We start from the raw sequence: 25,606 nt of genomic DNA, 5'->3' as shown, positions 1-25,606 counted from the left end.
TAACAAAAAATTATGCTTCAATCTGTATTCACATACCATCAGTTCTTTCTATGTAGATGGACTACATTTTTCATAAGTCATTCAGAGTTGTCTTGGATCATTGCATTGCTGAAAATAACCAAGTCATTCACAGCAGATCATCTTACAATATTGTTGTTATTTTGTGTACAGTACATTTCACTTTGCATCAGCTCATTTGGGTCTTTCTAGGTTTTTCTGATAGCATCCCTCTCATCATTCTTTTCATAGTAAACCACATTTATATAGTACTGTAAAGAGACATTTCCTTACAATAAACCCATGTAGTTGCATAATGTAACAACAGTAATAGATAACATTTATACAGTGCCTTATACCTGACAAAGAATAGCCCATCAAAGTAAGTACCATAAATTTTTGTCATCAGCATCAATCATAATCAATAAATAACAATCATCATCAATCAGTCCTCATCTTCATTAATTAATCCTCCTCATCATCAATCACTCCTCCTCATCAATCAATACTTGTCTTAATCCAATCATCATCAACCTATCATTTAATCATCATCATCATATCATCATCTTACATTGCTCTTGACTCTGCTTCAAAATTTTTTTCACAGTTACTTTTGTTAACTGTGTTTCCCTCCATCCTATTCCTTCCCCAGAATACTTACTCTATTTCCTATCTTCTTTCACCCTGTCCATCTTAAAAAGTGTTTTGCTTCTGACTGCCCCCTTCCCCAATCTGCACTCCCTTCTTTCACCTTTTCCCCTTTATCCCCTTCCCCTCCTACTTTCCTGCAGGGTTAGAGAGATTACTCTACCCAATTGAGTGTGTATGTTATTTTCTCTTTGAGTCAATTCTGATGAGAGTAAGGCTCACTCACTCCCTCACACCTCCCCCATCTTTCCCTCCACTTTTTCTTGCTTTTTTTCAAGCTTTTTCTTGCTTCTTTTATGTGAGATACTTTACCCCATTCCACCTCTCCCTTTCCCTTTCTCCAAGTGCCTTCCTCTCTCACCCCTAATTTTATTTTTTTAAAGATATCATTCCTTCATATTGTAATGATTGGAATGCCGCCACCTGCTGGAGACTTACCGTAGAAGAGTTCCACCCATGAAGCAAAGGTCTTTGAGGGCAAGACCAGGAGTATTTTCTTTGGCATCAGGAAGTGACGTTGGGTAGTGGGAGGAAGAAGGAAGAGACTAGCGCTGTCTCTGGCTTTCCTTTGGACTCTGGTGGAGAGCGGAGCTAGAAATGTGCTCTCCCTTTAATAGATAGGAATCTAGGCCTTTCTCTCTCTCTTTACCAAATTCTTATTCTCCTTAATAAACACTTAAAAGTCTAACTCTTGCTAAAGCTTATAATTTATTGGCGACCACTCATTGGATATTTTAGACAGACTAGCTAGAATTTTAGCCCTTAACAATATTAAACTCACACCTGTGCTTTCTGTCTAAATATACTCCATCCACCTGCCCTGGTAATGGTAAAGTTCTTATGAGTTACATGTATCATCTTCTCATGTAGGAATATAAACAGTTTAACCTTTTAATATCCCTTAGGATTTCTTTTTCCTGTTTACCTTTTATGCTTCTCTAGAGTCTTGTATTTGAAAGTCAAATTTTCTATTCAGCTCAAGTCTTTTCATCACAAATTCCTAAAAGTCCTCTCTTTCATTGAATTCCCATTTTCCCCCTGAAAGTTTATACTCGGTTTTGCTGCATAGGTAATTCTTGGTTGTAATCCCAATTCCTTTGCCCTCTGGAATATCATATTACAAGCCCTCCAATCATTTAATGTAGAAGCTGCTAGGTCTTGGCTTATCCTGACTCTGGCTCCACCATCCTTGAATTGTTTCTTTCTGGCTGCTTGCAATATTTTCTCCTTGACTTGGGAGTTCTGGAATTTGGCTATAATACTCCTGGAGGTTTTCATTTTGGGATCCCTTTCAGGAGGTGATTCAGTGGATTCTTTCAATTTCTATTTTACCTTCTGATTCTAGAATATCAGGGCAATTTTCCCTGACAATTTCTTGGAAGATGATGTCTAAGCTCTTTCCTTGATCATGGCTTTCAGATAGTCCAATAATCTTCAAATTAACTCTCCCAGATCTATTTTCCAGGTCAGCTGTTTTTTTCCAAAGAGATGTTTCACATTGCCCACTATTTTTTTTCATTCTTTTGGTTTTGCTTTATTGTGTCTTGATTTCTCATAAAGTCATTAACTTCCCTTTGCTCAATCTTAATTCTTAAGCAATTATTTTCTTCACAGAGCTTTTGTATTTCCTTTTCCACTTGGCTTTTCAAGCTGCTGTCCTTTTTATGACCCTCCCGCATCACTCTCATTTCTCTTTCCATTTTTTGCTCTCCCTCTCTTACCTTATCTTTAAAGTCCTTTTTGAGCACTTCCATGGCCTGAGACCAATTCATATTTTTCTTGTAAGCTTTGGGGGTAGGAGCTTTGAATTTATCTTCTTCTAAGGGTGTATTTTGATCTTCCTTGTCACCAAAGAAACTTTCTAGGGTCTCCATTTTTTTCTGTCTGCTCATTTTGCTAACCTATTTCTTGACTTTTAACTCCTTCTTAAAGTGGGGCACTGCTTCCAGGGAACACTGTCCCAGGCTTCAGGGGGTCCCAGGTGGTATGATTTAAGGAAAAGTATATTCTACACTCCTCTGGCCTATGCTCTGGTCTATAAGTAACTACAGGCCTGCTTGCTCTTTGTGGGGGGGTTGTTGTTGTTGTTTGGGGGGGGGAGTTTTTGTTGATTTTTTGTTTGTTTGTTTATGGGGCAATGAGGGTTGAGTTACTTGCCCAGAATCACAGATCTAGTAAGTGCCAAGTGTCTAAGGCTGGATTTGAACTCAGGTCCTCCTGAATCCAGGGCAGGTGCTTTATCCACTGTGCTACCTAGCTGCCCCAAGCCTGCTTGCTCTTCAACCTGGGAACAGAATTCTGTTTCACTGTGGTTGCAAGCTCAGGCATTCCTGCACCCCTCCCCAACCTGGGCTGCCACTCAAGACTGCTTTCTGCTTCTGAGCACAGGCAACACAACAGAGTTCTACCTCAGCACCAGCAGCGACCCCAGCAATCTTGCCCTGGCCAACTACTCAACCCCCTTCACTGGTCTGTGAGCTGAGTTACAGAAGTAGCCACTTCCTCAGCTGATTACAAGGTTCTAGAGGCCTTATTCTCTGGGGTTGGAGCTGAGTCTGTGAGGTGTGGCCTGGATCTGCACTCCACTCTTACCCTGGTACAACAGGCCTTTCCTGCTGACCTTCTAAGACATCTGTGGCTGAAAAATTATCTCAACCTGTCCTTTTGTGGCTTCTGCTTCTCCAAGAATTGTCTTATGGCATTATTTGAAGGGATTTGGAGGGATTTGGGGGAGAGCTCCAAAGAGTCACTACCTGTCCTCTATCATCTTGGCTCCACCCAGAAAGTCCCTCCAGGAATCTTAAGTCCACAATTTAAGTTATACTCAACTCTTCAATGTCCTTGATCCTCATGAGTTTAGCTAGTTGTGAAATCTACCTTCACAACATCTCTTTTAGCTCTCCCCTTCCCTCTGCTCTCATAACTACCACTCTAAGTCAGTTCTTTATGACTAGTCTCCCTTCTTCAATGTTCTATCCCATCTAACTCAACCTCCACCCAGCTGCCAAAGTGATATTCCTAAAGCATATGTGTGACTGTGTCACTTCCCTGATCAAAAAGCTCCAGCAGCTCCTTATTGCCTCTAGGACAAGATACAAATTCTTTTTTTTTGGCATTTAAGGCCTTTCACAATCAGACATAAGCCCATCTTTCCAGTTTTATTACACATTACTCCCCATCATGCAGTCTACATTTCAGCCAAACTGCCCGACTTGCTGTTCCTCACATGTGTTTCCTCACATGTATTTCCTATTTCCATGCTTTTGCATTGATAGTCCCCCATACCTGAATTGCATTCCCATTATCCTCTGCCTCTTAGATTCCCTTCTATCAAAATTCAGTCCAAATGCTACCTTTTACATAAGGCTTTTCCTGACCACTGTCCCAATTGCTAGTGCCACTTACCCATTACAGTTTTGTGTAACATTCATCTTTATTCCATTTACTTTTGATATATTCTACATTTACATATCTATGTGCATCATGTTCCTCACCCAAACCCTGGTAGAATGTAGGTTTCTTGAAGGGAGGAACTGTTATTTTTTATTTCTGTATCTCCCTGGTGGAGTGCCTAGTACAACATATTAGGAAATGTTTGTTGTTTTGTTTGACTGACTAACTTCTGTTCCTTCTTTTGAGTATATTAAGATTTAAGACAACACTGATAGAAAACTTCATATGACCTGACAAGCAGAGTGTTCCTTAAAGAGGCAAATAGTGCCAAGTTTACTTCATTCTGACTACCATAAAAGGAGTGGACTTATCCTATTAAGGGGCCTTTCATTGGTTGTTACCTTAACTTCCTCCTTTTGGTATGAGCACAGGTGATTTCAATGTAGACTGATCCCTCTTCCACCTTAGCTCCTATTTAAAGGGGGTGAATGACAGGATTAAGTCAATAGCGTTTCTTCGTAGAACTCTCTTGTGAGTCACACATCACTTTGGTGATACCAGACTACCTGTGATTTCACCAAAGGAAAATTCTGACTTCAAAACTGCTCTCCCAGCACCAACACCCCCAAAAGAAAACCCCTAGAAGAGAAAATAAAGGAGTCAAGAAACCCAAAAGGAATTCAAGAGAAACCTCACCAGTCTGTGAGTATTGTATGCACTGTGTTAGTTTGTTTTGTTTTTTCCTACTGAAAGGATAGTTCATGAAAATGGGATAGGTTACTTAGAGGAAGATGCAGGTAAATTCCTTCCTTGCATCTCGGGAAGAAAATACTTTCCTAAATTGAGAATAAAAGACTCTTCCTCCTATATCTCCCCATCATATTTTCACAGCTATTGAATAGTTACAAGAAACAACCTAAGCACTGAAATTCCATAGAAAGAATATTAGGGTCTTCTAAATTCTTGGACCCTCAGGAATACATTTCATGGAGGGCTCCCTCAACCCTTCACTCCTGGCCAAGTGGACCAATGGATAAGGGCCTCATCTTTTTCTACCCAATGCAGGGATGTTTGTTGTTTCTGGTAGTGGTGGGGGTTTTGGTTTTTGTTTTTTACTTTTTAACCATAAATGCATGTAGTAAAAACACATGGTGTGAACTAGAGAGCCAGAAGAATTTCTCTAGGGTCACATTTGTCCCTTTTCTATTACTTCTCTTCGCTGATTTATGCTACTACCCCAATTAGGCCTAGTAGAAAGAGTTAAAGGTCCTGAGTTTAAATTCCATCTCTGACATTAACTGGCCGCATGACCCTGGGTGGGTCACTGAAATCCCTGGGCCTCATTTTCCTCACTTAAAAAATGAGAAAGTTGGATTAGATAGCTTCTCTTGTTCCACCCAACCACTAATCTTTGCTTCTATGATGCTAAAAAATGCCAAGTGAATAAACTACAGACAGGAAGATTATACTATGAACCAGGCTCAGTTTTGTGGATACAGTGGTAGACATGGATTCAAGAAGACCTATATTTGAATTCCAGTGCAGACACTTGTTGGCTGTGTGACCCTGGAAAATCACTTAACTTCTCTCTGCCTCAGTTTCTTCATCTATACATACTCTGTGAAGAATAGCACCAACTTCACCAAGCTGTTGTAAGAATAAAATGAAAATATATGTAAAGTGTTTTATAAAACTCAACATCATATAAGTCTAAGTCATTGTTGTTAGGCTACATGACTGAGTAAATGTTCAGGTAGTACACTCAGCTATGTCATATATGTATGCAAGAGAAAATATATCTTCAATATAAGCAACAAGGATAGAGTGCTGGATTGGGAGTCAGCAAGACCTGAGTTTAAATCTCTCTTCAGACATTTACTAGTTGGGTGATCCTGGGAAAGACACTGAACTACTTTCAATTTTTGTTTCTGCATCTATAAAATGAGGATAATAAAAGTACCTATCCTCGAGGTAGTTATGAGGATAAAATGAGATAATATTTGTAAATCATTTTGTAAACCCTAAAGTTAGTTAACTTATAGAAACCTATGGTTTGAGACTTCTCTCTGAGTATCTCTACCAGGTTACTACCTCAGGAAAGAATCAGGCTTAACAACGTCCTTCACCAAATATAATGTCAAGCTTCCCCAAACAGAAAAATACCTACCTAAATTTGTGGTCAGTATGATTACTTCAGTATTTCAAAATATCTGAAATTGTGATGGTGTAGAAATTCAATCTTCCAAAAGAGATGACAAGCTCTTCGATACCTTTGGAGGTGTATTCCTGAATTTCTTCAAGCAAAAGAAAAAAAAATCAGTTAAAATTTATTAAGGGACCTTAATCTTATTACTTAATAGGTATCAAGGGAACTTTTCTTTTTCATTTTCTTTTTTTCATATATGAACAAGTGATTTCAATGTAGCGTAAGCCTCCCACCTTTAGCAGGTCCTATATTGAGGGGGTGAGAAATAAATTAAGATAAAATCAGTTCTCACTAGGACTTTTTTGTGAGTTACACCAATGATGTGCCAGAGCAGGGCCTTGTTCATTTTCAGAAAACAATCCATCACTGGGGTCATATAGGAAGTTTTTCTGGCTTGCTGGGACTTTAGTGAAGATAGCATCAGTAACAACAGTGAATAGTTAATGAATTCTAGGGATGCCCAGAACATGTGATAGGTGGCTATTCCTATTACATAGTCTTGTTATTTGTCTTACTATATTGGTATAAAGCACAGTAACTGGCAATAAAGTAGATGATTGATAAATGCTTATTAATTGATAAATAAAATTAGACAAGATCCCACCTGCTGAACTCATAGTCCAAAAAAGACCAAAAACAAAAAATAAATAAAAATAGATGTAATGCAATCTATGTACTATAACTTCATAGTCATGAAATAAGATAGAAAGGATGATGCTATGTTTTTAGAAATTTGATAAAGATATACATATGCATATACATATGGACATAAACATCAAGATCTCTAAAAGCATAGCAATTCTGTTTCTTTCATATGTGGGTTGCCTATTTAGGTATATGTGTTATACCTGTGTGTATACTTATAAATGTATATAATTTTTTCTTGTTCAGTAATTTCAGTTGTGTCTGACTCTTTGTGACCCCATTTGGGGTTTTCTTGACAAAGATACTGAAAGGGTTTGTCATTTCCTTCTCCAGTTTATTTTACAGATGAGGAAACTGAGGCAAACAGGGTTAAGTGACTTGTCCAGGGTCACACAGCTAGTAAGTATCTGAGGCCAGACTTGAACTCACAAAGATGAGTCTTGCTGACTCCAAGACCCTCACTCTATTCCCTGCATTATCTAGTTGGCCCCAAATGTGTAACACTTAGAAAAAAAACTTTACATTTAATTCTAAATTATATTTTTTTAGCATTTGTACTTTTGTATTTAGAGACTTCTCACAATAGTCAGGTTCCAAATTTCCAGGACTATTTCCATAATGTTCATCAAAGCCTAGTAATATAATTGCAGCTTTTCACTATGATTCCTTGACTCTTCATGAATTCTTTGAAGAAGTAAAAGTTGAAAATATAACTTTCCTATTTATTTTGTTGGAGCAGCTAGGTGGCACAATGGATAGTCAGGAAGACTCATCTTTTTGGTGTTCAAATCTTCTTGAGTTCAAATTTGACATCAGAAATTTACTACCTGTGTGACCCTGGGCAAGTCCCTTAACCCTCCTCTTAGATTATAAAATAAATTCATAGGGTTTTTTTTGGTGATATTATGTAACATTTGAAAATGTTAAAGCCTAATAAGGAACCCAAAAGATCATCTAACCCAAGGTTTCTTAACCTTTTTGGTGTCATGGATCATTCTGGGAATTTGGTAAAACTTATGGATCCCTTCTCAAAATAATGGTTTTAGGGGAAGCTAGTGGTACAGTCAATAAAACACTGGCCCTGGATTTAAGAGAACCTGAGTTCAAATCCTGCCTCAAACACTTGACACTTAGTAGCTGTGTGACCCTGGGCAAGGCACTTAACCCTCATTGTCCCGCACAAAAACAAACAGACAAAAATAATGGTTTTAAATCCCATACACACACACAAACACACACACATATGAGATTACAAATGAAAATAATTTTTGAAATGCAATTATTACAATATATTTTAAAACCATTTCATAGACCTTAGCTGAACTCATCATTTCATATTATGTAAAGAAGTTTAGCCTCTCTAGACTGATGTTATTGAACAATTCTATTGATCGTAAAGATGCATTCAGTTTGGTGTGATCTCTGGTTTTCCTCCTGGTGACTAATAACCCACCAAATTTTGTAAACTTGGGTCACTTATATGGAAGTAAATATTTTATGAAGTGATGACTTCAACTTCACCTCTTGCCATGAGAATAACAGGGTTTGTTATTCCATAGAATAGGTTTTTTCGGGGCAGCTAGATGGCGCAGTGGATAGAGCACCGGCCCTGGAGTCAGGAGTACCTGAGTTCAAATCCGGCCTCAGACACTTAATACTTACTAGCTGTGTGACCCTGGGCAAGTCACTTAACCCCAATCGCCTCACTAAAAAAAAAAAAGAATAGGTTTTTGCATCAATCACTACTTTGGCAATCTGGTAAAAACTATGTACCCCCTCTTGAATTATGTTTTTAAATGCTAATATAATACATAAGATTATGAAGGAAATTAATTGTATTGAAATAGAGTCCCCATAATATTTAAATTATTTAAGAGAATTCTACAAGCCCCAAGTTAAGAAGCCTGAGCTATCAGGTTGTCAAAGGACATTGAAACTATGAATTTGGTATAGGGAACTCCCAAGGAAGACATTCCCTCTACCAATGCAAGTAGACATCTTGTCTATGACTTATAGTCTCAGAGAGTTGCCTAGATCACTGAAAGGTTGTGACTGAGCTAGTGTCAAATGGCCAGTATGTGTTATAAATAACACTTGAACCTGGGAAAGACACTGACATTGTTAATACAGGGTTAGCAAACTTTTTTCTATAAAGAGCAAAATTGTAAATATTTTAGACTTTGCATGGCAAGATACAAAACTAAAGATATTTTATAGGTACTTATATAATAAAAGCAAATAATTTTCACCAAATTTTTGTTAACAAAATTCAAAATAAAAAATAATGATTGGGTATAAAGTTGAGACAAAGAACAAATAGTCTTCAACAAGAATTTTTCCTCTGGACACATTTCCTTGGTTCTTATAATAAAATATGATTTAATCAACTCAACTTTGGCTAATCATATTCTTAGCTTGACAAAAAAATGAGGCTCTTAGAAAGTTACTTTGATTACAACCTATTTTTTAAAATTTTTATCAAGAAATCTCTGCTGTAATTATATATTCCATTTGGAATTTTTTAAATTTTCTGATAATGGTTTTCTGTAAGTTGGTAATATAGTGGTAACTGCTTAGTCTGCTAATGTTTTGTATATTGCCATCTATTTGGAACCAAAAAAATGCACACTACACTGCACCGTTAGAAGTGTTGACATCAGAAAGTCCACTTTTCCTCGTCCTTTCCTAGTTTTGACATGTTGGGTATCAACTGGTCCAATTTGGAAAAATAATAAAAATGTCGTATTAACAGCCAGCACACAAGCAGTTGAAATGCTGTCCAGTTATATCTGGGGGCACTGGGATTTGTCTTGCATTGAGGAAGAGTGAAAAGCATGAGAATACTACTCAACACTGCTATTTAGGGGCACAAGACAGGGCATAGACAATAAGTAATGAATGGCTGTCACTGTTTCCTCAATAAAATGTTATGTATTGAACAACAAAATTTGAATTTCAAACAACTTTCATGACTCATAAAATATCTTCCTTTTCATTATTTTTCAAACATATAATGTATAAAAGAATATTATGTAAAAACTATCCTTAGCCCATAGGCCATCTAAAACCAGGCTTTGCCCCCAAACTATAGTTTAGTGGAAAGAACATTGGTTTTATTTTGGACTGGAAAGACCTGTATTCAAATTCTGCTTCTGTCACTTCCTACCCATGTGACTTTAGACAAGTCAGTGAATTTTCTGGGCCTCAGTTTTCTCATATGTAAAACCAACAGGCTGAATTTAGATGAGCTCCGAGACCCCTTCCAGTTCTAAAACCAAGACAGGTCCATTTGATGACAGAGACTGTGATAATGACCATGATGTTGATTTCAAAATAGAAAATACAAAAGGATATTACTTATGTGCTGAGATGAGGCGGGGACAAGTTGGCAAAGGCACTGTAGCAGACTGGTGGGGCAAGCTCGCCAGTTGTAAAATGCTGCCTTGGTGGAGGATGGTGGTGGACAATTGTCCACCTCGAAACAAGGTCCAGCTTTTTCAATCTGGGGTCCTTATAAGTAGTAATGGGTAAAAATTAAATTTTTCTAATCAAAACCAGAAACAAGTGTCATAGATCATGATTCCCTTTGATAGTGTAACCCCTCACCCCAAGGCGGAAGGAACATTTTGCAAAGTCAGCGTAACCAGAGTTGTCCTTATGGGAGTGAGAACAGCCGCCTGTGTGATGGGGTTTGAGGGGAGCTAGGAAGCCCCTTGTCTGAAATGTTTTCCTTCATTGACTAAAACAGTACCCAAAATTCCCACCATTGGAGCCTATTCTTTGTGGTGCGGTACTTCTAAGTCCAGAGTGTCCCTTTGAAAATCTGAAGATGTTGCCTAAAGAGGAGAAAAAGGAGGAAGAGAAAAGGACAGAAGTTCAGCTGCCCAGTAATTTACAAATATACATTCAGCAAACAGTACATACTCATTTTACAGTTGAACTGCATATCCCAGAACAAGGAAAGGGACAGAACAAAGGAAATCCAACTTTAGACTGAGGGGGAAAGAGAAAAGAGAAAAGAGAAAAAGGGAAGACACAGAGTACAGGTTGGAGATAAGACAGCATGAAACTACTGAGTACCTATGAGGACAAGGTTGAAGAAAGGAGAATGGTGACAAAAGTAGAGAAAGGGGCACCAGAGATAAAACTTCTCTTCGACAACAATTCTTATATTTTTAACATATCAGTTTTAATTTACATGAATTACTGAAACAGGAAGGAAAGGGTTCAAATTCTGCCCCTAATACTTAACTCTGATTCTTGTAGGTCCTTAGCCAATTCACTTAACTCTAGGGGTCTTAATGTTTCTCACCTATAAAATGAGATAATTAGGTTATTTTTTCTACCATATCTTCCATTCTTAACTTTTAAAATTTTCTTCATTTGTCTGAGAAAACTTAGACCCAGAGAGAGACTTGGAGGCTTCAAAACATACATACAAACATATTATATAGATAATATATATATATATTATACACACACATATATATTACATATGCATGTATACACATATATACATATATAATATGCGCACACATATATGTGTGTATATATGTTATGTATGTGTGTACATACATAGATATATATGACATTGTTCCTTTCTTTTTAAAGCTTATCTGTAATTGCAAGAGGGAAATATTGTTCCCCTGAGAAGAAATTTCAACTATGAGTAAACAGTTTACTTTTGAAGGGACAGGTACCCTGTGCTTCTCCTCCACGTATAAGGCCAGCCCCAAATCAGACTGCTGGATGAAACCTTGGTCTCCTGACTAGAAAACCAATCAGCCAATCAAGAGCTATGCTGTTCTTCTTAAAATGAAAAAAAAAAATTTAGGAATAGCAACCTTCCATCTATGACAAGTCTAGCTTCTCTCAGTTAGGTTTGCATTAAAAAAAAAAAAAACTATAAAGATTTCCTTCAAAAAACCTCCTGTGTCCTCCAGAAACAGTAAGAAAGGGGTGGTTGCAGTTGACTAAGGAAAAAAATTACTAAGGTGCACATTTTCTTTAAGAAATTGGCAAGTCTCATCACAAATGTCGCTTGAGAAGATGAAAGATCTCCAACTGAATGAAGAATTCATAAATCCAGAAACCAGAGAAATCAATGGGATTCCATGACCAAGATGATAAGTTGATAATGGGGACAAAATTTGGAACTTCCAAGCCAAGCCTGATGATCTGCTCATTGCAACATATGCAAAAGCAGGTAAGTATCTGGAAATCAACGTAATAGGGTGAATCTAACTTTATCAAGGCAAGGAGAAATAAGCTTCTAATTTTCTTTTTTAAGAGTAAATATTTTTTTTTAATTTTTATTTATAGTTCCAAATTTTATCCCTCCTTCCTTCCCTCCCCTCCCTCTTCCTTGAGGTGGTAAGCAATCAGATATAGGTTATACATGTACAGTTATGTAAAATATTACCAAAATAGTCATTTTGTACTAGACAACTTCAATAAAAGAAAAAAATGAAAGAAAGTAAAAAATAGAATGCTTCAGTCTGTGTTCAATCAATATCAGTTCTTTCTCTGGAGGTGGAAAGTATGCTTCATCATTAGTCCTTCAGGATTGTCTTGGACCATTGTATTTCTGAGAATAGTTATTCACAGTTCTTTATCAAATAATATTGCTGTCTCTGTACACAATGTTCTCTTGGTTCTGCTCACTTCTCTATACATCAGTTCATACAAGTCTTTCCAGGCCCTTCTGAAATCATCCTGCTTGTCATTTCTTATAGCACAATAATATTCCATCACAGTTTACCACAGCTTGTTTAGCCATAATTGATGGGCATTCCTTTGATGTCCAGTTCTCAGCCACCACAAAAAGAGCTGCTGTGAATATTTTTATACAAATAGGTCTTTTTCTCTTTTGGGGAAGTCTTTGGGATATAAACCTGTCAGTGGTATTGCTGGATCAAAGGGTATGCACAGTTCTATAGTCCTTTGGGCATAGTTCTAAATTGCTCTCCAAAATGGTTGGATCTTTTTACAACTCCACCAAAAGTGGATTAGCATCCCAGCTTTCCCACATCTACTGCAATATTTTTCCATTTTTGTTATATTTGCTACTCTGATAGGTGTGAGGTGATACCTCAGATTTGTTTTAATTTGAATTTATCTGATCAATAGTGATCTAGAGAATTTTTTCATATGATTATAGATAGCTTTGATTTCTTCATCTGAAAACTATCTGTTCATACCCTTTGACCATTTATCAATTGGAGAATAACTTGTTTTTTAAAATTTTACTAAGTTCTCTATATAATTGAGAAATGAGGCCTTTATCTCAAAAATTCTTTCCCAGTTTTCTGCTTCCCTTATAATCTTGGTTACATTAGTTTTCTTTGTGCAAAAACTTTTATTTCTATATAATCAAAATGTTCTACTTTACATTTTGTTTTGCTCTCTTTATCTTCTTTGGTCCTAAATTCCTCCTTTGTCCATAAATCTGAAAAATAAATGATTCCATGTTCTCTTAATTTGCTTATGGTATCACCATTTATGTGTAGATCTGTACCCATCTTGACCTAATTTTAGTATATGATGTGAGATCTTGGTCTATACCTACTTTCTGCCATAGTATTTTCCAGTTTTCCCAGCAGTTTTTGTCAAATAATTAGTTTTTGTTCCAAAAGCTTAGCTCTTCGGGTTTATCATATACACAATTACTATAATTTACTATAGTGTAATTTCTACCTATTCTATTCCACTGATCCACCTCTCTATTTCTTAGCCAGTACCAGATTGTTTTGATAATTAATGCTTTGCAATACAGTTTGAGATCTGGTACTGCTAGACTACCTTCTTTTGTATTTTTCATTGATTCCCATGATATCCTTGAGATTTGTTTTTCCAGATGAATTGTTATTTTTTTCTAGTTCTATAAAATATTTTTGATAGTTTTATTTGTATGGCACTAAATGAATAGGTCAATGTTGGTAGGCTTGTCATTTTTATTATATTGGCTCAGCCTACTGATGAGCAAAATATTTTTCCAATTGTTTAGATCTGACTTTATTTGTGTAAAAAGTGTTTTATAGTTCTGGTCATATAGTTCCTGGGTATGTCTTGGCAGGTAGACTCCCTAGCATTTCATATTGTCCATAATTATTTTAAATGGAATTCCTCTTACTATTTGTTGTTACTGGATTTTGTTGGTAATATATAGAAATGCTGATGATTTATATGGGTTTGTTTTGTATCCTGCAACTTTGCTAATTTTTTAATTGTGGTAAAAATTATTGGAGTTTTAGCTGACTCGTTTGGGAGGGGCCACACCTGGCCCACTGTGAAGTTATGTATGCTACTGAGGTCAGAAGGAGAACTCTCCATAGGCAGTTTTTGAAGGACCTCCCCTTTTGGGGGAGGAAAGATTGAATGCTCCCTGAGGGGAGGCAGAGGCACTTCCAGAATGCTAGAGCGCTCTCTCTCTCTCTCTCTCTCTCTCTCTCTCTCTCTCTCTCTCTCTCTCTCTCTCTCTCTCTCTCTCTCTGTCTGTCTTCTCCCCTTCTGGTGGCACAAGCAACTGTATACTTTCCAGGTTTTGGTGAGTGAACAACAGAAAACCCTAAATTCCTTTGAATTAGCTTAATTGGAAACAATCTGGGGATTGCATAGGCTAAGTTTAGAGTTAAGAGTATTTATCTGTATTTCTTTTTCCTATTTTCCTTATCTTTGATTTTTATTAGTTTCACCTTTGTTGTTTAACTAATTCCCAAGTAATAAAATCTGATCCTTCTGTGAAGCTGTAAGGCTCCTTTCTTATTGGCCTGGGATAAATATCTAAAAGGGCAGTTCAGAGGGGAGGGTGAACTTAAAGGTCCCTCATATTTCTGGGACCCCAAATATTGTTACAGGATGAAATAGATGACAAAACTATCATAGTGCAGGACCTTAACCATCCCCTCTCAGAACTGGATAACTCTAACCAAAAAGTAAACAAGAAAGAAGTTAAGGAAATGAATAAAATTCTTGAAAAGTTAGATATGTTATATCTCGGGAGAAAATTGAATGGGAATAAAAAGGAATATATCTTCTTTTCAGCAGTACATGGGACCTACAAAAAATTTTTCCATATATTAGGGCATAAAAAACTTACAACCAGATGTAGAAAAGCAGAAATAGTAAACACATCCTTTTTCAGATCATAATGCAATAAAAATTACATTCAATGATGGACAATTGAAAAAGATTATAGTTTTCTTTCAATTTTATTAATCTCTCCTTTGATTTTTCAGGAATTCCAATTTGACGTTTAGTTGGGGATATTTAATTTTTTCATTTTCTAGTTGTTTTAGTTGCATGCCCAATTCATTTTTTTTTGTTTTTTTTTGTTTTTGGCGGGGCAATGGGGGTTAAGTGACTTGCCCAGGGTCACACAGCTAGTAAGTGTCAAGTGTCTGAGGCCGGATTTGAACTCAGGTACTCCTGAATCCAGGGCCAGTGCTTTATCTGCTGCGCCACCTAGCTGCCCCATGCCCAATTCATTGATCTGCTTTTTCTCTATTTTATGGATATAAGCAGTTAGGAATATAAATTCTTCCCTAAGTACTGCTTTGGATGCATCCCATAAATTTTGATATGTTGTCTTATTACTGTAATTTTCTTTAATGAACTCATTGATTATTTCTATGATGTGTTCTTTGACCCACTTATTTTTTTGGATCAGATTATTTAATTCCCAATTGATTTTTAATCTTTTTCAATTGTTCATCATTGAATGTAATTTTTATTGCATTATGATCTGAAAAAGGATGTGTTTACTATTTCTGCTTTACTACACCTGGTTTACTACATCTGGTATAAGTTTTTTATTCCCTAATATATGGGAAAAAAATTTGTAGGTCCCATGTACTGCTGAAAAGAAGATATATTCCTTTTTATTCCCATTCAATTTTCTCCAGATATCTATCATATCTAACTCTTCAAGAATTTTATTTATTTCCTTAACTTCTTTCTTGTTTATTTTTTGGTTAGAGTTATCCAGTTCTGAGAGGGGATGGTTAAGTCCTGCACTATGATAGTTTTATTATCTATTTTGTCCTGTAACAATGTTTGAATTGTTTCTTTTTAGCTGCTTACAAGACTTTCTCCTTGATCTATGAGCTTTGAAATTTGACTATGATGTTCCTGGGAGTTTTCATTTTGGGATCTCTTTCAGGGGGTAATCAGTGGATTCTTTCAATTTCCATTTTGCCCTTTGGTCCTAATCTATCAGGGCAGTTTTCTTTGATACTTTCTTGAAAGATACTGTCTAGGCTTTTTTTTTTATCATTGCTTTCAGGTAGTTCAGTAATTCTTATATTATCTCTCCTGGATCTATTTTCTAGGTCAGTTGCTTTTCCAATGAGAAATTTGACATTTTATTCTTTTTTTACTTTTTTTTATTTTGTCTTATTGTATCTTGATGTTTCATAGAGTTGTTAGTTTCCAATTGTTCAATTCTAGTTTTTAAAGAAATATTTTCCTCAGTGACCTTGTACTTCCTTTTCCATTTGACTAATTCTGTTTTTTAGGGAACTATTTTCCTCAGTAATTTTTTATATACCTTTTATTTTTTTATGGGGCAATGAGGGTTAAGTGACCTCCCCAGAGTCACACAGCTAGTAAGTGTCAAGTGTCTGATGCCAGATTTGAACTCAGGTCCTCCTAAATCCAGGGCTGGTGTTTTATCCACTGCACCACCTAGCTGCCCCTAAATATCTTTTTCATGGTTCTCTTGCATTACTTTTATTTCTTTCTCCAACTTTTCCTCTACTTCTCTAATTTGCTTTTTGTTTTTCTGTTTTGTTTTGTTTTTCAGGGCAATGAGGGTTAAGTGACTTGCCCAAGGTCACCCAGATAGTAAGTGTCAAGTGTCTGAGGCCGGATTTGAACTCAGCTCCTCCAGAATCCAGGGCCGGTGCTTTATCCACCGCACCATCTAGCTGCCCCCTAATTTGCTTTTTAAAGTTCTTTTTAAGCTCTTCTGGGAATTTTGGGGGGGCCTGAGACCAAGTTATATCTTTCTTTGATGCTTCACCTATAATCATTTTGTTACTATTGTCCTTCAGGTTTATGCCTTAATCTTCCCTATCACCATAGTAACTTTCGTTAGTCAAGCTTTTGGGGGGGGGTGCCCTTGTGCCTTTTTTGTGACTTGGTGTTTTAATGAGAGTTGGGCTCTATTCCTTCACTGTCCCAAGTTTTTGTGCTGAGGCTCTGCGTCTTATTGGTGGTTTTCACTGGGCTTCAGGAGTTAGCTACTTGCATTCTCTGTAGAATAAGCTTCCATTCTGACTGTTATTGGGAAGTTAGTCCTTCCTCTTGGCCTCCCGTGGCTGTGCTGGCCTTCTTCAGGGGTGGTATTCTGTTGTTGGGTTACAAAAGTTAACAAAGTTTTTCTTGTGGCTGGCTCTGGAGGAGGGATCTTGTTACTGGTCTGCCCGAGGCATGGTGCTATATTTTGGAATTGCTCTGGTAACAGTGACTCTGTGTTAGCAGGTCCTGGAGGAGAAATTTTGTTGCAAATCTGTCCAAGTGTAGGAACCCTGGTTGCTGTGGTAACAGAGTCACTCTGCTAGCAGGCCCTGGAGGGGTAATTTTGCTGCAGATTTGCTGGAGGGTTGGAGCCCCCTGCTGCTGGTTTGCTTGTAGGAAAGTGTCTTTCTGCTGGTAGGCTCCAGGGGTGGGAATTTGCTGGTGCTTAGCCTTGGGAGGGGCTTCACTACTTGTCAGCCATGGAGACAAGGCCTCCCTGGTGGTCTGTGCTAGCTGTGGAGTGTCTGGTGAGGGTCCCTACTCTGCTGCCCACACTGCTCACTTGCTCAGGGGGCTGCTGGTTTGCAGGTGGGTAGACCTTCACTGGTGGATTGCCCCAGGCTCAGAGCCCTGGTTCAGGATTCCTGCTGTGAGCTCAGAAACTGTTGCTACTGCTGCTCCTAGACCTCACTTCCTGCCCACCCAGGTAAGGTAGATTTTTCCTGCCAGACTGATAGGCTGCTTCCCTGATTCTGGGACAAGTCAGAGTCAGTTTTCTATTGGTTTGGAGGAAATTTGGGAGAGCTCCAGAGGTTTGCTTCCTTATTCCACCATCTTGGCACCAGGAAGTTCAATTCCTAATTGATTTTCATGTTCATTGCAGAGCTGGCCCTGAGCAATATGGCAAATAGTGCCTTACTAGCTTTGCTCACTCCCACCAACACCAAGGGCTCTGTGTTTTCCTTCTAACAACCAGTTAAGCTCTTCGTAATTAAGGGAAGGGGACACTTATTAGAGAAAAATAATTTTGAAGTAAGAAACAGTAGAGAGTGAGATTTAGGATAATAGTTGAAGCACATGTGAGAAGATCTCTGTAACCAGAGGGTAGCATATTGGGTTCCTTAGGAGAAGAGGAGTGGAGGTTGAGATGAGGAAGGAAAAGGCAGAAGGGACCTATATGCAATTTGCCATAAATAAGGCTTTGGAATTAACATGAATCCATGGCTCTAGTATAAGATAATTTTGTATATTTTCCAGAATTAAATGGAATAAAATAATGTTGACCAGCATCAGTGTAGCTTACATAATCCTGCTCCTAACGAATAATGTTTGGGGAGAATTCAAAATGGTTACCCTTCTGTGACTGACTAGATAATCTTGTGCTTGCACTATGGTACCTGGTTTTTCACATTTGAGAGGGAGGGTACTAACACTTGGGCGATAAGAACAGACTTCATGTGCAACATGGTGCTTGATCTGCATCTTAAAGACAGAGAGATCCTCTATAAGGTGGATTTTAGGAGGTCATGGATAGCATGATAGAATTAAGAACTGAAAGAATGCCAGTTTGGTTGGCTCACACAATACCAGTGAGGGTGTATTATACAATGAGGCTGGAAAGATAGGTTGGGTTTAAGCTGTGTAAGGTTTGAAGGCAAAAAAAAGAGGTTTTATTTTGTCCAAGAAGTAATAAGAAGCCACTGAAGATGGTTGGGCACAGAAATCACATGATTGGTTAACACAAAATTACTTTGGTAGCATTGTGGAAGATGGATTGTATTAGGGAAGGATTTTAAGCAGGGAGAGTTAGGTGGCCTTTGTAATAACCCAGATGGGAATTGAGGAGGGCCTGAACCAAGTAAGTAGAGAAAAGAGGTTGGATACAAGTCACAGCAATGTGTCCTGTTTCATTATCATTTCTAAAAGGAGACGGCTGCCTACAATGACCCAGCATCATTTCACCCCTCATGTCTTCATAGATGATGTGAAAGTTTGTGTCAGAGGTAAAACTTCAACCTGACTCTTCCCTGGCACTCAAGGACAGTTCTATATCTAACAGGTTACAGTTGCCTCTAAGATAGGGTCACATCACTTTGCAAAATATAAATTGCAAAAGTGTTATCATTAACGATCCCCATGGGCTGCTCCTGAATAAACACTTAGCTACATGGGACAACCTTCCAATGAAGACAGCAAAATTTGAACAAGGAACAAGACAAAATAGTTTGGAAATATCTTTTTCTCCTTACAACAAAATGTATATCATTCCTCTTTGGTCAAATGGCTGGAAAATGAATTTCCTCTGTGATGTGTATAATTCTTTTCCCCTATCTCAACCCCTGGATTTATAACAGAATTTTTCCATCTACAAATGAAGATGAACAGATCAAGATTCACTGAAACCCAGCTGGGTCCAGATGACATTGGACAAATCATTTCATTGTTTTAAGTGTCACTCACCATTTGTAAAATGAAGAGGTTGAACTAGATGGCCTCTGAATTTCCTTCCATATGTAGATCCATGATCCTATGATCTCTCTTTCCCTCAAGAGTATTGTAGTTCTTTGCTTGTACTACTCTAAGTATCGTAAACTTAGAGCTGGAAGGGACTTTAAGGTCATTCAGTCCAACCACTTTTCCCTCTACCTCTCTTTCTTTATCTTCGAAGTCCTTTTTAGTGCTTCTATGGCCTGAGACCAATTCATATTTTTCTTGAAAGCTTTGGATGTAGGAGCTTTGACTTTAAAATAAACAAACAAACAAACGAATGAATGAATGAATGAATGAATGAATAAATAAATAAATAAATCAGAAAAAGGAAAAGGAAAGGGGGGCAACTAGGTGGTGGAGTGGATAAAGCACCAACCCTGGATTCAGAAGGACCTAAGTTCAAATCTGACCTCAGACACTTGACACTAGCTGTGTGACCCTGGGCAAGTCACTTAACCCTCATTGCCCCTCAAAAAAAAAAACAAAAACAACAGAAAAAGGAGCTTTGACTTTATCTACTTCTGAGGATGTATTTTGATCTTCCTTGTCACCAAAGAAACTTTCTATGGTCTACATCTTTTTCTATCTGTTCATTTTGCTAGCCTATATCTTGACTTTCAACTCCTTCTTAAAATGGAGCACTGCTTCCAGGGTGTACTGTCCGAAGTTTCAGGGGGTCCCAAGTGGTGAGATTTAAGGATAGGCATGTTCTAGAGTCACCTGGTCTGTGCTCTGATCTGTAAATAATCCCAGGCCTACTTGCTCTTTAACCCAAAAACAAAAAAAGCTATTTCGCCGTGGTTGCTAGCTTTGGGCAAGCCTGTGCCCCTCCCCAACCTGGGCTGCCACTCAAGACTGATTCCTCATTCCCAGCATGGCAGTTCTGCCTCAGCACCAGCAGAGACCCTTATAATCTCCCACTGGCCAGCAACGCAACCCTCTCACCAGACCATGAGCTTAGTTCCAGAATAAGCCGCCACTACAGCTAATTTAGAGGTTCCAGGGGTCTGTTTCTCTGGTGTGGCTTGTCTGGGGCTGGATCTGCACAGTGCTACTGCAGGGTGGGGCTTTACTCCCACCCTGGTACAACAGACCTTTCCTGCTGACCTTCTAAGCCATTTTTTTGCTGGAAAATGATCTCATGCTATGTTTTGTGGGATCTGCTGCTCCAGGAATTGTCTTATGGCATTATTTGGAGGTTTATTTTGTGATCATGTGGGGAGGTCTGAGAAGTTACTGCCTTTACTCCACCACCTTGGCTCCATCCCCGGGGAGGGATCTTAAAACATAAAAGGTTAGACCTGGAAGTAACCTTAGAACATATAATGACAGAAAAGCAAATTCTTACCCATTCTTTAAAATCCAACTCCAATGTTGCTATAAAGCATTCCCTGAACATACCTGTCCCCTCTTCCACCAAACTGATAATGAGCATCCCCATCAGACCTCATATAATAGTTTCTTTTTAAGTTTTATAAAGTACTTTTCAGAACTATTATGTTTTATTTATCTTTGGGTTTTCTTCTTATTCTCCTAGTAGACTGTGATCCCCTTAACAAAACATTGCACCTCCCCCAGAGCTTAGCACAGTGCTCTAGACATAATGGGGTCTTGTTAAATGCTTACTGAATGAACTGACTGAATCTTTTATTTTATAACATTTCATATAATGCCTTATAAATAGTAGGTTTTTCATTGGTTAAATGAATAAGTGGATTGTTCAGGGTTAAAACATGTTTTAAATAGGTAAACTAAAAAATAGTCCAAATTCTTTCAGGTACAACCTGGACACAAGAGATTGTGGATATGATCCAAAATGATGGGGATGTAAAGAAGTGCCAACGAGCTAACACCTTTGATAGGCATCCTTTTATTGAGTGGACTCTGCCTCCACCCCTCAGTTCTGGTAAGTTTGCCCAACTAAAATTGGATTGGCCTCAGAGTTTAGGGTCCTGAATCCATTAGCTTCTTCTGAAAGAGAACTCTTTCCAAAACTGCAATTCCACCTTCTGTCTTAAAAATATGTTCCTATTGATCAGTATAGCCCTTTTCCTTACCACAGATTACTCTTTACCACAGAAAATTACTCTTTAAAAGGATATTAATGAATTCTTTTCTCTTCTACTTAGATATGCTTTTCAAGTTTGTTGGTGGGTTTATTCCATTTATGTTCAGAGGTGTGATTGTTAAAGGTCAATGTCCTTCAAACCAGTTCCTTCACATTTTTTTCCTTTCTCTTATCTCACCCTGCTCTTTGCAAAAAGAAGATGGTAAATGGGGGAGGAGAAAGTATATGCCTGACATTTTCAAGCTATAAATGAAACAAGTTGTTTCTATTCTGTTGCAATTCTTCTCTATCCCTTATTCTATTTTTTAATAGAATTTTATTTTCCAAAATATACGTAAAAACAAAATTTTAACATCAATTTTCTAAAAACTTTGTGTTCCAACTTCTCTTCCCTCCTCCATTCCTACCCCCACCCAGAAGAACTCAAGCAATTCAAAATAAGTTATACATGTGTAGTCATGGAAAAGTTCCCATATTCTATTGATAAATACAGATTTTTATGCTAAGAAAGTAACTCAGAGTTTATGGACTAGTTGTGGTAGTTAATAAATAAAAGTGCATTTACTATTACCATGTCATAATATCATAATACCAGGTGGGATAATAATAATGATTTAGAAAACAGTGAGATCATTGTACTGCACTCCATACTATTTATGTCCCACAGCTTACACTTAAAAGGATCACAAAGAAAACAATATATGTGTGTTTTTGTGTAGATGCACAGACATATGTATTATGTACATGTATGGGTGGCTTGTATATACGTGTATACACACATTCATATATACATATACATATATACATTTATATGGCAAAATAAGTTAGAAAATTGAGAGTATCTTAGGAATAAAGATTAAAATCCTACCATCCAGCATGCCATATATGGTCCACCTGATATTTTTAGTTTTTGAAAAAAAAATTTCCCTTATTGGGAAGCAAACATACTTGGACTAGCCTAAAGATATTAATCAGATGCCCACTACTACCATAATTATATAACTTACTCCTTTTACACATCATACTAGCAGATTTGGATCTATTAGCAATTATAATAAAGGCTAAATTTTATTAATTGTATTATTGAATTAATAAAGCCTGAAGTCACATGGATTTCTGGTCAGTTTCACAACCATTGAATAACTAGGACAACCCATGGGCTAAAGTAATGCACCCAGGTCATAGGTCAGAGCTACTGAGATCCAAGAAAGCATCCTCCTTCCTCTAAAAGGCCTCTTCTTTTATCTTACCCTCTCTACATATCCCATTCTAGGGTTGGATTAGCACATTGAATAGTCAAGCATTTCTCAAATGACATGTAAAACAGTTCAGATCTCAAATGCTTCCCTGGTTCCCCCAATTACCTTATATCTAATGGCATTGTACTTACATCAGGGAGCAGAGAACTATCTGCCGGCTTATATCATCTACACTAGCGCTGCTGCTGGCATGGATGCTAAATCATCTTCAGATCATAGGAGTCAATATATATAAAGTACATTGCAAATTTTAATGCACTCTATAAATGGTATCTATTATTATTACTATTATTGATATTCAAAAAGGAGGACAAGACAGTCAAAAATATCACTTTATATAGAGTAAAGACTCTTTAGAATGTCTGTGAAACAGTTACAGAAAACCCATATTGCAGAGGGAACCAAAATAATACTGAATGACACTATACCATTTTCCAGGTCTGGATCTAGCTATTAAAATGCCTTCTCCAAGAACACTGAAAACACATCTGCCTGTTCAGATGTTACCACCATCCTTCTGGGAACAAAATTCAAAGGTAAGATCAGCCAGAAATTCAAATCTGCCTTGTTCAGTATTAACTTGTATTCAAGAGAATAACAATTAATTATTTTTTAAAAGAAGCATCTAGTGGATATGCATAGTAGACACCTATACCTCCGCAATGCCAAGGGCTGTATCCAATTTTCATCATTCTGTATACTGAGTGGAGTTTTCCAATCAAGTGTCCTTTCATTCACTGTCTTTGGATCACTTTGCTTTATTCTTAACATTTCCTATAACTTTGTATATAGAAAACAATTCAAAGGATGAGTGTGGAGGACAAAGAAACAACTGGTGACAAATGCCACAACATTCAGAAACATTTGCTCATATAGGGTCTTAGTCTTGTCATTAGGAAGTCAGCTGCAGAGTCAAAAAGACCAGAACTCAAGTCCTGCCTCTGATATATACAATCTATGGGACCCTGGACAAGTAACTTAACCTCTTGGTATACCAAGAAACTCTAAGACTCTAAGTTGCAAAGAAGGTGCTAACCTGCAGAAGGAGAGAGAATCCCTTCACCTGAAAATTCTAAACTAATGAAATCACTCGTCCAGTCCTTATCTCTTAACTTATGATCAGGCTTTGGTGAACAATTGTAATAGCTGCTTCAAAATTAATATATGAAGAGGGTTTTAATGTTTTATTTAATATAATTTTAATTTTTTTCAAATACAAAGCATGAATTTTCTCTCCCCCTTCCTTCACTCCTCAGTAAGAAAAATAAAAAATAATAAAAACCCTTATATCAAATATGTATAGTCAAGCAAAGCAAATTTTCATATTGTCTTTGTTCATAAATAGTGTCTCTATTTCTCTATTATGAGACCATCATCTCTTTGTCAGAATATAGCATTCTTCATCATTGGTACTCTAGAAACATGGTTATTCTCTGAATGTATCCATTTCATCTTTTCTTATGAAATATTATTATTTCATTGCATTCATGCATGTTTCTTTCTTCAGTCATTCCCCAATTGATGGACACACTCTTTTTTTTTTCAAGTTCTTGTCCACCAAAAAAGAACTGTTATCAATATTTTTGTACATATGAGTGCTTTTTCTCTTTCCTTGATCTTTTTGGGGCATAAGCCTAGTATTAGTATTCCACAGTGAAAAGGTATGCATTGTAAGTAACTTTGGGGAAATGGTTTCATTTTTTCTTCCAGGAGAGCTGTAGTAATTTACAGGTCCTTCAATATGCCTCTTTTTCCACAGTCCTTCCACCAATTTATTTTTCGTCAACCTCACTAATCTGATGGGTGTGAAAGGGAACTTCAGGGGAGCTTCAAGTGACATTTCTGTCAATATTAATGATTTGAAACATTTTTATATGGTTATTAATAGCCTGGATTTTCCCTTTGAGAACTGCATGTTCATATCCTTTAAACATTTATCCATTGTTACTTTCCTAAAAAGGAAGTTGAAAGAGTATTGGAACATGGAATCAGAAGAGATCTAAATGCAAATACTGACACTAGTCAGCTATATGACCATGAGAAAGGCACTAAATTTCTCTGAGTCTCAGAGTAAATTTGGTATAATAATACCTATAATACTCCTAGTACTTAATTCATAGTGTTGTTATGAAAGTTTAATGAGATAATACATGTAAATGTCAGGTATTAATATTAGTTTACTACATGCATTTGTGGTTATCAGGATTAAAACTTTCTCATCATATACTCTAGCTTTAAGAGATCATCTAGTGGGGCAGCTAGGTGGCACAGTGGATAGAGCACTGGCCCTGGATTCAGGAGGACCTGAGTTCAAATCTGGACTCAGACACTTAACACTTATTAGCTGTGTGACCCTGGGCAAGTCACTTAATCCCAAAATGCCTCACAAAAAAAAGAGAGATCATCTAGTCTAATCCCAGGAAAGCTCTCAGGCTGAAAGAAAAGTAAAGTGACTTGCCAAGGTCACACAGGTAGTAAATGGCCACTCTGAGATGGAACCCAATGTGATTTTCACTAATCCACATTACATGAAAGAAGACAAACAGATATACAATAAGACAAACAGTTTCACACAGTAAAATATATAATCATGAGGAAGCAATGGAAACATTTGGACCAAAGAATACTAGGCATAAGGAAGCAGAAAGAAGAACCTCTCAT

General features: G+C 37.3%; 1 pseudogene; it reads left to right on the top strand.

Moving 5' to 3' along the window:
- Positions 1-11,923: 11,923 nt before the first annotated feature.
- The window catches only part of LOC122747300, a 44,122-nt pseudogene continuing 30,439 nt past the window's right edge, over positions 11,924-25,606 (top strand).

This window comes from Dromiciops gliroides, chromosome 3, assembly GCF_019393635.1.
Source record: "Dromiciops gliroides isolate mDroGli1 chromosome 3, mDroGli1.pri, whole genome shotgun sequence".
NCBI classification, from domain to species: domain Eukaryota; kingdom Metazoa; phylum Chordata; class Mammalia; order Microbiotheria; family Microbiotheriidae; genus Dromiciops; species Dromiciops gliroides.
The sequence above is the reverse complement of the archived record's forward strand: the minus strand, read 5'-3'. Positions and strand labels throughout refer to the sequence as shown.